This window comes from Gavia stellata, chromosome 6, assembly GCF_030936135.1.
Source record: "Gavia stellata isolate bGavSte3 chromosome 6, bGavSte3.hap2, whole genome shotgun sequence".
NCBI lineage: Eukaryota > Metazoa > Chordata > Aves > Gaviiformes > Gaviidae > Gavia > Gavia stellata.
In genome coordinates, this window is record NC_082599.1 from 15193026 (window position 1) to 15210323 (window position 17298).

General features: G+C 37.9%; 1 protein-coding gene across 4 annotated transcripts in view; it reads right to left on the reverse strand.

Moving 5' to 3' along the window:
- The window catches only part of CCNY (cyclin Y), a 126074-nt gene that overhangs the window by 94753 nt on the left and 14023 nt on the right, over positions 1–17298 (reverse strand). The window lies entirely within an intron of this gene.

The window sequence follows — 17298 nt, forward strand, 5'->3', positions numbered from 1 at the left end:
CAAGCCCTCTTAATTCATTTTCAAAATCAAGTTTCGACCTACACAAGCTTCTGCATTAAATCTAGGTCTAAGATGGTGGCCAATGAGGATTATAATATAATTTGTTACTAGACATAGACAGAAGCAGAGATTTAGCATCGGGCTAAAAATTCCAGTCACAGAATCACAGAATCTCTACGGTTGGAAAAGACCTGTAAGATCATCAAGTCCAACCATCAACCCAACACCACCATGCCCATTAAACCATGTGCCACAATGCCTCGTCCACACGTTCCTTAACACCTCCAGTGATGGTGACTCCACCACTTCCCCGGGCAGCTAATTCCAGTGTCTCACCACTCTCTCAGTAAAGAAATTTTTCCTAATATCCAGCCTGAACCTCCCCTGGCGCAACTTGAGGCCATTTCCTCTTGTCCTTAGAAGCCCATGGTACATCCACCCAAATCTTTAAACCGCTTCATTATTGGTGTTCATGCAATGGCTAGTATTTTTCACCTGGGAAAAGGCTTGCAGTAGCTGGCAGTGATTGAGGTGAAGAGGCCCTTACTGACATAAGAGTATAATTCCATAACAATTTGAATCATGAAACTGCATTACAGAAACTGATAAATTACAATAATAAAAGCAGGTGTGATAGCAGGGGAGTAACTGTAAGAAATATTTTCCAATTATAATAAAGAGTGCATCTAATATGCCACTGGATTTATTTTTTGCAAGTTTAATCATGTTAGAAAGTATCTTACTGTGCAAGTATTTCTAGCAAATAAACTGTATAAAAAGTTACACTTACTGAGAAAGTGAATTATTCAACAAGATTTATCAACCTTGCAAAGTAAAAGTGTGTTATGTACCTACACCACCAAATATTATATAAAAAAAATTATTCAACAACAACAAAAAATCTGCAGTGAATCAAGAATACAGTAAGTGCCCTTCTAATGAGAATTCTGCTTTGATACGCATCTGTGTTATGGAAGCAAAGGCTTCTTCCCTGAAAAAAAAGAAATGATACTAAATGTCACCTAAGAACAAATCACACACACGCCACCCCACAACCCCCCTCAATCCCCTTGTCTGCATTTCACAAGACCAATCAATCTAAAAGCAAAAAATGCAACAATTAGTGTAGGGTCTTCTTGGACTTTGAAATCACAGTCCACAGTACTTCCTGTATCCTTAAAGCCATATAGTTATGTAGTAATTTGCAGGAGTTCATCTCCTCCTACAATGTGCCCAAAAAAGTCTTCAGGGCAACTCCTAACACTATGTAAGTTATAGAAGATCTGTGTAGAGGGAAAGCTGGAGAGAAGATGTTGGTGGGAATCTTCAAAAAAGTATTTCACTAATTATGCTTCAAAATTATGACAAGCCTCTCCCAAGGAAGATGATAAGCATACCAGCGCCTGAAAGATTTAACATCCTGAACTGGAGGAGAAGTTTGGGGAAAAAAAAACAACACCAAAAACCTCTTTATTAGCGGTTCTTTTAAAAAAGCTAATATTAGGCTGTATAACATATATAATCCAAAAACATGCAAAGTACACAATTAGCAGGTTATAATTCTACAAACACCATTTTGATCTCTCATTCTTTTAGATAAATGTCAAGCACCAGAGACTGTCAACCATTCCTTATGTCAACTATTCTCCATGTAAGTCATCCCACCTTTAAAAAAACGGAAAAAAAAAGTTTTGAAATCTCAGATCCTGAATTTTTCTTAAAATACTCTCAAGCCCATCCACAGTTTATTCAGGAGAAAAGAAGGGGGGGGGGGGGGAGAAAAAAAGAGAAGTCAACTATTGTTTACCCAGATGAAGAGTCCCACTGCTTCCCACAACAAAGCTGAGAAGGAAAGCTACTTTGAATTCTTGCTGTGAGTCCCATTAACGCTACAATCTAAAGTCTATACATCCTAAAGAAGATAGAGGTTCATCCTTCCCTTTAATGTGAACCAGCTTCTGAAGTGAGGGGTAATGCAATCATTGAAATAAAACAGCCAAGACCTCCCAGCAAGATCTAAAACAATGCCATATGGTAAGTAATGGGTGAATTTTATTTTTATTTTTTTAATTTCCAAGAACACTTAGAAGCATTTGTTCAGATCTTAATGGAATTTACAATAGCTTTTGTCCTTCTCGGGAATCACTGCCCATTTTATCTATCTTTACCAGAAAGGCAACTGCTGCTAGAACATTACGTATAAGGGTCTCACATTTTCAGAAGAGGAGACAAACAGTTTTCAAAAAATTAGGTACTTCATTAGTTTCAGGCATACTCAGTGAAGCAGAACAGAAAACAGTGCGCGAGAGGAGTAGTATTTTTCACCCTTCTCGTCTGCAGTGCAACAAGCGGTGACGCTAAGAAATCGTAAGACAGCACCCCCAATTCAGGTGACATTTGCAAGTAAAGTAACAGAAACCACAATTACAAACCACCATTTGCAGTTAATGTACATCTTAAAAACAGCATCATCATAGGCCACAAATCAGCATCATATTAGAGAGACCACAGAACAGTGAAGTATCATTTATTTATGTCTCATGAGCTTCCAAAGTAAAATCAATAGGCAACCAAAGGCATTTAAAAAAATACCAAAATTAAACAGAAAAATAAAAGCATGTTCAGAATGCAGAAGTTTACTTTAACTTTGAAGAAAAATGTAGCTTTTGTTTAAATTATTTTTTTAAATGAAAAAGATAAAGCTGATATAGAGATTCAACCTGCATACTGCCTTGATCTACAGCTTAGCCCTGTAAAAATTATATTTACAGAAAACATAGCTGGGATAGACGTCAGAGATGTTTTCCTCCTACACCTCAGTCACCTTATTAAAATGAAACCTCAGTGCAAAATTAAAACCTAGTGTAATAAGCATAGCTAATTTTTTCTTGAAGAAAACTAATTAATCCCAAAGCTCTATCAAAGCTTAATATAAGCTTGTACAGGGTTAGGAAAAGCAAGAAGCTTTGAGCTTGTCTATGCTGCATACTCTTCATACACCAAAGATTGTTAGGGAAAAAAAATAAAAAATGAAAGCATCTCAAATAACAAGGAAAATAAACCTACACCCGAGAAAATTAAAAAATAAGGCCAAATTAGCATTGCATATGTCTTGAGGGTTTTTATTATTTTTTTAAAAGCTTGTCATCTCAATATTGCTGCATTTAATTGTGCAATAATTCCCACCTGATCAAAAGTGCAGTTAAAAATACCACCTCTCTCCAGAACAAGGCAGAAACATTGTTAAAATACCAAACTTCCCTGCTGGGCAATCTGCCAGAAAACAGCTCCAAATGTCTGGATTTCTTCCCAACTGTGTGAATACATAACACCAGAGGACAAGCCCGCTGCCTCTGTATTCCCCTCTCAGGAACGCGGAGCACCGGCACACACAGAACAGCAGATGAAACGCGCAGTGCAGCATCCTTGTTGTCAATGAGCGGTTTGGGCCACAATACCCTGAGACTGCTGCTGAAAACAGAGCAAACGGGAAAGATCGCGGATGGACTCAGGCGCTCTTCAGAAGTACGACTGACCCGGTCTTACCTTTGGCAGCTTGCCTTACCAAGCCACTTGAAACGTTGCTGTTTACTGCCTGAACTGAGCCAACAGCTCCCCAAGGCACGGAGAGCTGCAGCTCTCCACTTCCCGGCTGGGCCCAGGTACTGCTGCCCCAGGTACTGCTGCCCAGAGCCCCGCCGCTGAAGGCTCACCAGATCCGGAGCGAGACGCGGGTGCCCGTAACGCCTGCTACCAGGCATTTCCTGGCCGACAAAAGTGTCCCACATGACAAACAGGAGTCCGACACCAAACGGCGAAACTCTCGCAGCACCAGCCCTTCCCAACGCTGCGGGCGGCAGCCAGGCCGCAGCACACAGGCTGCTCCCTCCCGCCGCCTGCTCGCACCTGCGCCACGAGCGCTGCTGTCAGTTTGTCTCCACGATCCCTCCAGAGCCATTTACAAGCATTCCTCCAGAAAACCATCTTCAGCTCCCTTTACTATAAGAACTAGAAAGTAATACATTGGACTGGTTTCTTGCTGTCAAGGCTTTCGCAGGTTTTGTTGGTTCGTGGCACACCTGGTAGACATAATGCACCAAAACGAGCTATAGCACAGACAAGCCTTATCTTGGCTAAATTACATCCCAGAAGCTATATGACAGACAACTTCCCCGCTATTATCACCAGAGCATCGCACAAAGAGAGAAAAAGAGCAGAATACAGACAGCTCCTTCTGGAAGAGCGGGGAAAACCAGCAGCTGAATAAATGGGCTGGATGGGGAAGATTACTGATTGCATTGCAAACTGATGACTGATTACTTAATGGAATAAAAGACTAGGAAATAAAGATATAATTTACCACTCCAGTAATAATAAAATTTACCAGTCAGAGCTGGTATCTGAGAAAGCACAATGTCCAAGAACCACTGACAGCAGTATTCTTACAAAAAAAAAAAAAATTAAGTGGAAATTGCAGGGACACATACATACTTAGTAGATGTAATATAATGTATTATTAAAGCCATAGTAAAGCCTAATAGCTGGAAGCAGTGATAAATACATTTAGATAGAACTTACATTTAACTGTGAGAATAATTAACCTTTGAAAACAATCATATGGTGATTCTTCTAAATGTTCAAATTAAAGTTGAATGTCTCTAAATATATTTTAAGGGTAAACACTTTCTTCAGTTTCGTTTTGCTACAAAGAAAAAAGGGAATATATGAGGATACATGCTTGGATTTGCATAGTACCAAAATAAATCATTTTATCTGAGCAAGATTCTTGCTCTGAACTCACCTGAACATGGTGTTTCCACAAAATCTTTCTCCATCAAATAATGTGAACTTAGAAGTATTTTTCTATATCATAATTGTAACTGCACGGCGGAGAAGTATACCTGGAGACAACATAGGCATTTCTGACCTCTCAGCTGATGGATTTCCTACACTGCCTCAAAACATCAGTCTGCCCGGTGGTACGGGACGCCTGAAGAAAAAACACCTCAAAATACCTGAGCCATTTGCATAGTAACAGTGAATCATCAAGTGATTTGCAGCAAGTCATGTCTACGTCAAATCCCTGACAGGAAAGACTAAGCAGGGGTGGCTCCTATATCCAGGCTTCAAGATTTTAGAAATACAACAGCAAGAGAGTCAGCAGACACTTTCAGGAGGTTCCTTCCTATGCGCTTGCCACTGACATATTTCACTGTGCCACATGGGTTCAAAACTTTATTTCTTAAGCCAGCAATTTAGAAACTAATTAAAAAAAATATTTCAAGTAATGGATATAAACAATCCTTTATACTCTAAATTCAAACTGATGTTTTGTTTTATTTGGAGAAATAGGGCACATCCCTTAGTTCTGATACAGGACCACAGCCACTAACCTCCATGACACAAGTAACAACCTGTTTAATAATCCAATGTTTATCCACAGGCTCTCAAAATCTTTGCAAACCTATTGGTAGCATGGTTCTGCTTCATTTAAATGCTACAGAGAGTTAGCATGGGTGGTAAATTCTGCAGGGTGGTAAATTCTGCAGCATTTTTTTTTTCTTCATGGTAAATTAACATCAATCTAATCTCCATCAAACATAATACTACTTTAAAGCCTGTGCCTGCTCAGACTGATACAAATGGCAAAAATTCCACTCATAAACTGTATAGACTCAAAATCTTGCATCTTAATTAAAAACAAAGAAAAAAAATGTGAGAACAGAGTCATGTCAAGAAATGAAATTATAATGGAGCTGCTTTTAGCTGGAACATTATAGTTATAAAGTGACTGAGCAACTGCAGGATTTCTCAATTTACATGTACTTCAGTGTAACAACTCACCCATTCTAATACTGCTAAGAGAAACATGATGCTAAATATTGACTCTAAGGATAAAAATATCTTTCAGTTATATAGCCCATAACTGTAATATATGTGCAAGTGTTCCACAAATCAAGACACTGTAGAAGTTCAGGCACACTTTATGAATGCTTTTTAAGGCTGTTTTTATTTGACAGTCTTTGCATGGTGATATTTATTTTCCCCTTCCCCAAGCCGTAAAAACATTAGCTTTAGGATAATATGTAAAGACTAGATTGAAGAGGATTTAAGGAAAAAGTATCCTCTAATAGTGAAGCAAACTTGCAGTGTACTTTTTAAACTTTCGATATGTTTTCCAAACAGCAAACTCCCAGACTAATAAATCCCTTGAGATCTGAGCGCTATCTTCAGTTTTTTGTATATGACAGCTTTTAAAAAACATTAAAACGTAAGTTAATTTAGAGCTAATGTCTTTTTAAAAGTTCCCAAAACTTTTTTCATTTCCAGAGTCAAGGAGAAAGGAAGGCTGGAGAACTGCAGGCAACATTCTCATTTCTTATACACTACCATGCATGTTAGCGATCGTAAGGCAAGAGACTCTTCAGCGCGCTGCAGCTATGCACCCAAACCAGCTTTCTGCTGCTGTTCTAACAGACATATTTCTGAATGTACCAAAAATATTTGGAAGGTAACACTTACAATAAACATCCACCACAAGCAAAAGGAATTGTTATATTGACATGGTTTCTTTCATCCTGATTTGAAACCATGCTGAGATCCAACGATAAAAAGAAACACAGAAGGCAGAGTTTGTCACTGTTCTTAGCTGCATTTTTGACATCTGTTTCACAGCTCTTGGAAAGCCCATTTCCATTAATCTATCATGAGAAAGGACAGGAGATAAAATTCCCAGGCTGCAGAGGGCATTAGGAGACTTTCCTATCTGACTGTACATTAGGAAAGAACTGTAACAGCCAAATTATGTTACTGTGAATAGACGGAAGATGCTGTAATTCTATTCCTCCTTTTGTCCTAATGGAGTTATTTATGTTGCAATCTTGAGGGCAGCCCACTTACCAAAAACATTACCAGCCACCTGACACAAAGCAGACTAAGAACAGAAGGTGATACCCTGGTCCCATTCAGCAGAAGTAGGTCTATGCTTCCCTGACTTAGCCTACAAATTATCATTTGTAAAAGTTTACATGTAATACTCTTGCTGCACATTAACATTTAAGCAGATTCCACCAAACAACCCAGAGATTCATTATCAAATCTAGGTAAAAGTAAGGGAAACGATCGAAGGCCTCATCACAGAGAGAGCTTTAAATGACATAAAAGCATAGCCTTTGTAGTATTTATGCATTTTAAAAATAAGAATAAAAATATGTTTGCCATTAAGTATCATCAAAACATAAACATTACAAGCTGCTTCGAAGTTGAATACTTCCCTGAATCAAAAAGGGATAACATGCTGGTCATATACGGCCTCCACAGAAATAATGTACACTCAGCACATGGTTAATAACAGGGCTTCTTTTATGTAAAAGATTAATTTCAAGTACCTGGCCTTGAAAGCATGAATCTCGATTTATATGACAACATTCCAAACTGGCTTCTCTCATACACAAGCAAAAGCAACACTAAAAACAAATATAGGATCTGACGACAACAGAAGCTTGTGGAGAAGAAGGAATGAAAACAGGAGGAGGAGAGGGAAGACTGTTGTTACAAAAAAACTTAATTAAACCATTCATTATATATATGTAACTCGTGGGAGATTTTAACACATACAACAGGTTTTCTGTTTTTCTGTAGGACACTAACACTCTGTACTCATCATATTTACTACTGAGCAACAAAAAGAAAGAGGTCACTAAAGAGCTTCTACCCATCTTATGTAACCTTGAGTTACTAACCCCAAATTCTAAGTTTACAGAAGTAAGTGTTAGAAAAGCACCTTCAAGCACTAAGAACAATCTGTGATATGAAAGTACGTTAGTACTCAGTTTGCAATCCTGAGTACAGAAACACAGTGGTCAGCCATTTGAAAGAGAAAAATAATTGCAACTAGCTCCTCTGGATTAACTCAGTAATCAAAAAGCCCAATGATACTGATCCATATGGCGGGAGCTGTGTGGGTTGAAATATATTTCACTTCTCAGAGTCTAATTTGAAGTCTAGAATAGAATAAGTGTGGTGGTCTCAGCCCAAGTCCTGCTAAAACTCATCTCATTTCATCTGGACCAGCCAAGTTCCCGGTAGGATGCATGAGAAGAAATTGCATTTCTCTGAACAAGACTGGCGGCAGGAAAAACAAAGCACCAAAAATTTCACAGCACAGCTAATGGTCGTAGAGAAGGTCTCCCTCTGCATTGGCTTAAGGAACAGAGAGCAACAACCTCATTGCCTTCAGGATGTTTATTATCTAGCGTCATAATTAATGCCATTTCAGTTAAACTGCATAGGGGAAAGCAGCAGGAATTATGAGTCAATACCTAAACTCCTGTCAAAAGGAAAATTATTGCAACAAGCTACGAACACTTATTATCTCTGTGACTGTAGTTACTAGACTTCAACTTGCTCTTAACAGTTTTCATTCAATCTCAGACAGCACGATAAACAGCAAGACTTGAAGTTTGTTCGGTTTTCCCACTCGAGATGAGGCAGGAGACATTCACATTTGTAGGGATTTATAGAAATCATTATTTTCCAGACAGGATTTAAATACAATCCTACAAAATACTTCCCATTCGAGAATGCTTTCAGGGAACAGGAAAGGTTTCAGGATCTAACACATCTCTTAATCTGCAGGCTACTTTTTATGCAGTAAAATGTTCACAGTACATTTCTCTAAGTATGAAGGAACCCAGGATAATAGTCCAGTTTACCACATGCTTTGTGGTTTAACCACAAGAAACAAAAAGCAATTGGCCCACAGGAGAATGGCTGTATGCAGTGGGGCCATGCTTGAACCAAAACTATCCCAAAGACTGCTTCAGCTATGACAAAGCAAGAAACAGAAAACCCTGCTTTATTTATTACATAGCACATTCAGTATTCTACTTTTGATGTTGTGTGACAGTGATTTTCACTAGTTGGCATCCACTGAAAAACATATATACGTTGAATTATGCTATATACAGCCCTCGAGCTACAGGCATACTTCTCTGCTTATCAGTAAGATACCTTACATCATCTATAAGGACGTAAGTCCTTCATTTCCATCGCCTAGTACAAACTTATTCCTCCTTTGTTTTCAACTTAATCATACTAGAAAATGGTAAAACTGTAGTTTATTAATTTCTGTTCCTATGTTTTCCCAAGCTGCCCTGATAAAGAAGGAACAAGTTCTTCATCCATTGTTGACAGTGAATTTAACCAGAGAACCAAAGTACAAAAAAGAAGGCCAAGGAAGGATGGGTGCCTCAGATGCAGGAATCCAAGCTGTAATCTTACAGACAAAAATGCAAGAAGTGTTTTTATTTTTCTCTTTTTCCACCACCGTCACGCTGCTGCTGAAATTGTATACAAAAAACAGAGGAAAGGACAAACTCAAAAAAACTTGTAACAAACAGACAGCCAGGGCCAAAACAACACTTGGCTTTATTTCAACCCAAAAGAAAAACAAACTTCAACACAGGGAAGAGCAAACACTGGGAAGGGTGACCATTTGCAGGCAAAAAAGGTCAGACATCTGAACAAACGTGCTGGAGCAGGAGAGCTCTCCAGACAAACACTTCCTTTTGGCAAACATCTTCCCATTTACAAGACATTCCCCCATGAAAAGACAATACATTCATAACCTTCCAAGTATATGCAACATGCCACTGGGCACCCAATATATCCTTATGATGTTACCAAAAGTTGGCACGTAACAGAATTCTCCAAGGTTTGCATCAGCACTGAGCACATACCTGAGAAACAGGAGAAGAATACGGCTTGCTCAGGCTACGGGTCCACTTTGGTTAAGCGCACTTGATCAGCCAGGCACAAACATGAGGCTTTTCTTTCCCATCACAAAGTGCTCAGCCAAGGGAAGCATGATGAGTAAGTTAAAATATAACAGTACTGCCACTGTAGCACTGAAATGAGTATTATTTCTTATGAACCTTGGTATCAAAAATGAAGTTCAAATGCACCAAATTTGGAAGAAGTGTTATTTAGGGACGGGGAAGAGAGGGAGGAAGCCTATTCAAAGTCATTTGGTAAAAAGCTAAACTAATTTACAGAAAGAAGATAAGCATTTCTGCAACCAGAAAGTAATTTTAAATTATTCTTCCCCAGTGATATAAATATGTAGAAAATATAAATTCAACAAAGAGGCTGGAATTGCGTCACTTCCCTCTCAACATTACCAGCCTATGAGAAACAGATCCTAGCTTCAAATTGCTCATTCTTAAAAATTATAACAACCTTGTCAAATTTAAAGAATAAGCTATGCAGAGTTCTCCGTTGGATGACTCCTGAAGTCCAGTTATGTAGCACTTGTTCTCAGAAGACAGAATGATTGGGGGAAAATAACTTAAACTAAAAGATGACAACAGAAATGTGATTCAGAATCAGAATTTAAAGGTATTTCCAGTGCATTGGTTACATTTCAATGCAATAGCAAAAGAATCGGGGCAAGTTTTTTACTTCGGTGACCTTTTAATTATAGGAAAAAAAGGAGAAAGAACTCTCATCAACCAAATTAGTTCAGAGAACATTAAATGTTCTTAACTTTAAGTACAACTCAATGAGTAAATAAATATGTTAGAGCGATGTAATTTGATTTTAAGCCTCAGGTATGTAACAAACTCTCAGTTTCAAATCACTGAGGACACATACAGTATGTCCTGTTTCTCTACACAGGTGCAGCACAATGTTCCTACACATAGGAACACCCTATCTGAGGAACTCAAGAGCACATACAACTCATGTGGCCCTAGCCACTACATATTCAAAACAGGTCGAAATCTGGCAGGGACTCTGCAAAGTCCTCAGAAAACAGGGCAGCCAAAAGCAAACCACAAGTTAACACGAACTGTCCTGTCAAGCCTGATGTAACTTCACAGGCACGAGTTATACACCTCCGATATCCACAAATCAATGACCAAGAGAAACATAAAAATAAGTTAAAAACCTCAAATCAGAAGATAAGTTTTAGAAAGAGTAAGTAAAAACATCATTAAATTAATTACTATCAGGTAAGACAATATATTACATTTGTGCAAGAGGTTTGTGATTTAGACAGTTTTCTTACCACTTGTTTAGTAGTTGCCTATGCTTATTTGCAAAAAGCTGAAAGCCAGATTGTTACAGAGCTCCAACATTTCTCTTTAGTGCCAGCTAAACTCAGGTCTACTTTGCAGCAGTCTCAGCCGTAACAAGAATTACTTCAAAAAACCTCCTTCTCATAGTCAATTCTCTGATGGCAGTTTTCAGCCCTCTCAGTGTGCAACATGCCATAATATATGCGTGATCAATCAAACCATTAAAAATTTCATTGATGTTGAAATTGAAAAATTAATGGAGTCCTACTCCTGAAGTTATCTCAGAATTAAACAAGTTCTGGCATGAAACAAGCTAACTCCACAGGTCAGATTGGAGATTACAGAACTCTGAACACAGTTCACTGCTTATCTTTAACAGTATTGTTCTGGGTAGAAAAATTGCAGGTGTTACACAGCTCTGGAAAAGGCCTCCAAAAATATTTCTAACACATGGAAAACAAACATAGATGACTAAATGCAAAACAGATCTCCTCTTAAGAAAAGGCACACACTACTGCTCATTCAGAGACCAGTTACATACTAAGGTTTGGGGATCCCTCTGTTTGTTTTTACAACTCCCAAAACAAAGCAAAAAAACCCAGAAAAACACATAAAACAACCCCAAACCAAATATAATGTTTTAAGAATTTTTAACACTTTGGTTATCATATCTGCCATATATTTTAATGGTCGGTATCTACTTTTGTCCCTAAACAGCACACTGCAATTTCTCTCTACCTAAAAGCCATATAATTGTCAGAAATTACTTATTCACCCTCTGTTAGACAAGAGTGTTGCTTTACAACATAAAACACAGCCTCTACTAGTTATCCATTCACCTTTCTGAAAAGACAGAACTGGTTTAGGATTTGTTTTTGTTTTACATGAACTTTAGAACCTATACAGCTCCCTTCCGATAAAGACTCAGATACAGGGAACCCTAAAGGTGGACGGACCTTCACAGTGTCTCCACTTTGAGTCCACTCCCAGCTGATTCCCAAAAGGGAAGAAGCAATAACTCAATATTCACAGTGGCAAAAAAAGAGAAAATAATTGTTCTTTTCCTACAACAGCAACACAGTGACTTCAAGACAAACGTAAAGGAGCTTTCAACTGCAAAGTAAGGAAAGACTATCAAATTTCTCTCTTAGAGCTTGCCGGAGTCCCCTTTCCATTTTGCCAAGACCTTAAGGCCAGCTCTGATCACTAATACTTCTAGGGACTGAAAGACCCTTACATCTCCAAGAAGCAGGGCCAACATGCACAAAGAGAGTGCAAATTTGCTGTATTTCTATCCCATCAGGTTTGGGGCAGGGAATTCGGCAGACTCCCAAGCCCACCATCTCATTCGCCTCGTAAAACTCTGGGAACAAATACACAACCCCAATCTTCAAGCACCCTCCCAAGGCAAAAACAAAGCGTGCTATATATTTTATGCCTCACAGAACCACTGCTTGATAAACAGCATAGTCATTTCACAAGTATTATAAAATTTGAAGTCTTTCACACATTTCTGAAGTCCAGTAATTTAGATGGCAGCTTTGTATCAACTGCACAAGAAACATTATTTTAAAATTATAGATTTGTATTGGTTACTTATTGATTATTTGTGTTGGTTGCATAGAAAAGAACTGACTAATATTTTTAGAATACAAATGTTAAAATGATTATACCAGAAGTTTTGCCTACTATAGGCACATTATGTCAGACAGAGATAAAACCCATCGGGCTCCAGCCTGCCATGGCCTCAGATGATATCAGCGATCAACTTGAGTGCACACACGAGTGGCTTTGAAAGGAAACACTGTGAAGTGAGCCTGAAGATTACAAAGGAAAACTCAAGCCCTTGAAAGGGATCACAGTGTTGAGATAAATGAGCACAGGTGTCACCGGTTTATCTGGAATTAGCATCAGAATTTGGGACTTTCAAGAATTTAGAATGTTTAAAAGTCTGTAAATGAATTATTTTAGTGAAGGAAAATAATCTGTTAAAGAACTTCATTACTCAGGGGTTAAGTTTCTCCACCACAGAAGCAAAGATTAGAGCTAGACAAAACACACAAAGATATTCCTTCCAAGGGATCAATGTGCCCACAGAGACCAGGGTTAACCCTGAAGCTTTTCTGCTCTCAGCACATGTGCAATTCTGTTCTGACTTCAGTTTTGCTAGGAAATGAACAACCTCTGCATTACAGCATCAAGCAACAGGCCAAAGCAGCCTTAAAAAGGGAAACTCTGCTTCTTTGTGATGGAAAAAATACTTTCCAGCAATATTGTTAATCAATACAAAGCTAATATTTTAAACACTTAATTGCTACGACATACAGATGTGATTTGGTGCTTCCCTAAAAATAACCTAGCTGAAATTCCCTAGAAAAAAGACCGTTCAGTTATATGCTTGAAGCCTACTGAATCGTTTGCTTTCTTCAAAGGAGACAGGAAAATAACCCAGCCAAATCTTTCACACACTTAAATGCTGTAAGAGAGGTTTTAAAGATTGAGTTCCTCTATCTTAATTTCACAGTGCCATCCCAGCAAGTTACTTAAACTGAATAATAAGCATGTCTGTTACGACAGCAGGTCCTCTCCGACTTCTGAGAATAATACAGACTTGCATTGTTCTCACTGATATACTGAGTCGCACTCCTTACCGAGAGATTTTGATTCCTCTCTTTGTGGATATCAACTTTATGAACTGAGAAGCACAGCAGAAGAAAATGAGAAAACTATTTGAAAAAAGGAGACTCCCGTTACTCTGATTTAGCACTTGTTACAAATGGCACATGACCCTGGCCTTTCCTAACTGTTTGAGAAGTCCTCACTCAAAACTGGAAATAAAATGAAACTATTTTAAAAAGTTTTAATTTCAGATAACTAATCACATCGAAATTACGATAATGAAAACAGCAGATTCACAGCTGTAAAAAAGTTAATTTGCATGATTAGGCATCGATTCTTTAATCAAAACTAAAATAAAAATACATATTTCTTAGTTTGAATCAGTTTCTTAATATGGCATTTAAACATTGTTCATCTCACTTGCTAGCACACTTACATTTCAAGGTGATGCATCTATTTGTAAATATTCACCCATGTTAACTTCCTATATCAAACGTTTAATAAGCAATGGGTAATACATAAACATAGAGCAAGGGGAAGAGAGGGAGAAACAGAGACACTGTATTTGCTTAGAATCTCCACCACAGTACTTTTGGTTTCTGTACCATTTTGCTGGGTTTTGCATGTATCCTACAGTTCTCAATATTCTGCAGTGTATAAACAATCAGAAGTCCCAAACCATTCTCCATGATTTTAAGTGTGTGTGTATATGTATATATGCAAATAGGTATATGTGGGAATTGTCATTGTTACTAGAAGGATTATTCAAATTGAAAAAAAAATAAGTACGAGGATATTGTAACATAGCTGAGCATATTAGCAAATGGTGAATTTACCCTATGCAAAAGCACATTTTTCACATAGCAACAGAGAAAAGAGAAGAACAGAAAATAGTCAAGAGGCCTATAAAGGATCACTTGAAACGTAAAATGTTAGAAGTAAATTGGTAGGATTTCAATTGTAACAAGAAGCTTCTGAAAATATATTCATTTCAAAACCAGAATATTTAACTATTCAGAACAAGGAAAAAACAAGAACAGCCATCTAGAAAGCAGACAATTCTTCAGCAGTCTATAAGGATTTCCACACATCAATCAGCATGAGGTAAGGAAGTCCAATTGAATCAGAAAATAAGCAGAATAACAGAAAATTTTCTTTTAAGCATGAAAACCTGTAATGAATGCATAAAGAATATTTCAATCGCAAAACAAATAAAACTGAAATTACTTACTAAGAGTCTAAGAGCTAACAATCTTATCAAAATGACAGAAGAGCAGCCTCACAAAGAAGATGCTTATGTATCTTGGTTAGCAGATACAGCTGAAAGGATAAACACAAACCAGAATTAATAATATTAGCACCTGCTTGCAATTATTTTTCTTTAATTAGAGCAACATTCTTCCTCTCCCTAATGACAAAGTTAAAACATAAGAAAGAACTGAGATGGTAAATGCCAAAGCAAAGACTTTCATTTCGTTAAATCTAAAAGCCTTCTGCTGTCTTTCCATCTGCCTAGCTGGAGTTTCAGTGCCCATCACTGAACAATTTCCAGTTAAAAAACAATAGCAGGATTAAAGCTGATAGCGGACTCTGACTGTTCAACTACCAATTAAATATAGCCACCTCTGAGCAGAAACACAACATGTGCTTGCTGTACCTTGTCTGTGACACAGCTACTGCTGCTGAACACATCTAATGAATGTAAGATACTGACTGCAACTGAGAGAACAACACTGGGCAGGGGATACTCTGCTAAAATGCCCATTTTGCATATAATATTCCATGTCACACTGTACACTTGCACTGGAGGTACTTATCAGCTGGTTTTCTCTTACCTTTAGATTAAGGAAACTGCAGAACGCCAAAGGGTTGTTTATTACCCATGTATAAAACTTTTACTTTCAGGAAACAAGCAGAAAGGAGCCTCTGAGACATCAGTGAAGTCAGAGGCAGTGGCTAGGAGTAGGTAACAGCAAGCAATAACAGAGAGATAACAGAATAATATCACCTTCTGTCTATTTACTTTCATATCCAGACTTTGTAAAGTAGCATCACACAAGGTAGAGATTTTATTGCCATTTCAGAAATGACTGGGGAGGGCTTTAAAACAATGATAGAAGCTATATTAAAAATGGACAAGATTTCAAACCTCAGAATTTGAGCTGGCTAAGGGGCAGTTTCAAAAATACTGACAGTGTAACATTTTGTAGGTTTTATCTGTTGGGTTCCTCATTAGACTTCAAATAAAGATATGCAAACAGACATGCACAGCAATTAAATCTTTTCTTTTTCTCATTAGCCCAAAATTGCTTGGATAAAAGGTGAAAGTAAAAGTATTTTCTTGATCAGTGTTCTGGACAGGCTTTAGATAAAATACATGAAAATTATGGTCTAGAATGTCACCTGTTGACTATCCTTAACTGAATATTCTGAACACTAATCTTCTGTGAAATGCAATCTTTGAAAAGGTTCTTCTATTCATTGAAAATGAAAGGGAACCAAAACAATAACGCCACAAATGCATGAACACTTGACTGTGGTCTCAAAATGCAATATTGCTTCCTCCCTGAGTATCTACCTTGTGAATAAGTGCAGTATGAGGGGGGGGGGGAACATTAGAAATTTTTTTCCCCTCAATATGTTGTTTAAGACCCCATCAGAATTGATATGCACATCCACTTTCACCCTGTGGCTAGTCCTCAACTTTTTACCTCTGAATTTTACTTACCTTTCAAGTATGTAATTTTTGCAATTACTAAAGCTGCCTATATAATCAAGTGCAGTGTATTCTGGAAGACACCTTCTCTAGAAGCAAACACTTCCTTTTAGCCAGTACTAATGCATTTCCCAAGATAAATCCAATTTTCTTCTCAGTGTGCTAACAATGCTCTCCAACACACAGAGAAGGAAAAATGTAACTGTTAACAGAAGTTTCATGTTTCCCAGTTTCTTTACCCCTACGCACACTGCTTTTAGGCAAGGAAAACCCAGACTGTGAAGCACAGCTGATGGTTTCACTGCATTCCCACCAAATAGTATTTATAGGCCATGTAATACCCAAATCACCCCCAGCATTCTACGCAAAAAAAGTTAAGAACTATATACACCATAAGGCTGACCTAGAGCTTCCTCAGAAATTAGGAGGCCAGGACAGAAGTAAACTAATAACTTAGTTTTGGAAAGCCTATGCCATTTCCATAGCTGACTCTGAGAAAGCTGACCCCTTGCTCTTCCCTTTAAGGCCAAAAGCAAACATCAGTCTGTAAAGGCATGCAATTTTACTGCATAAGCACTGATTAGGGAACTCCCAAAACTTGGTTTTGACTTCGAGAGTTGCCTTGGTACATCACCTTCGAAAATTAAGAGATAAATTTTCTTAGATGTAGTTCCACTGAGTTCAGTTAAGCTTATTTACAACAGATTAGTATTTAACCCTAAGAGAGTTTTAGAGCTGAGAAAAGGGTATTTAAGCAAGCAACTTAAGGACAACGAAATTCCTACTACAGTCTGTAGTACCATTGAATAAAACAGTATTTCCCTACCCATTCACCATATGTCTTCTAATGTGTTTCAAGGGCTTTTAATTCTCTCACAAATGTTA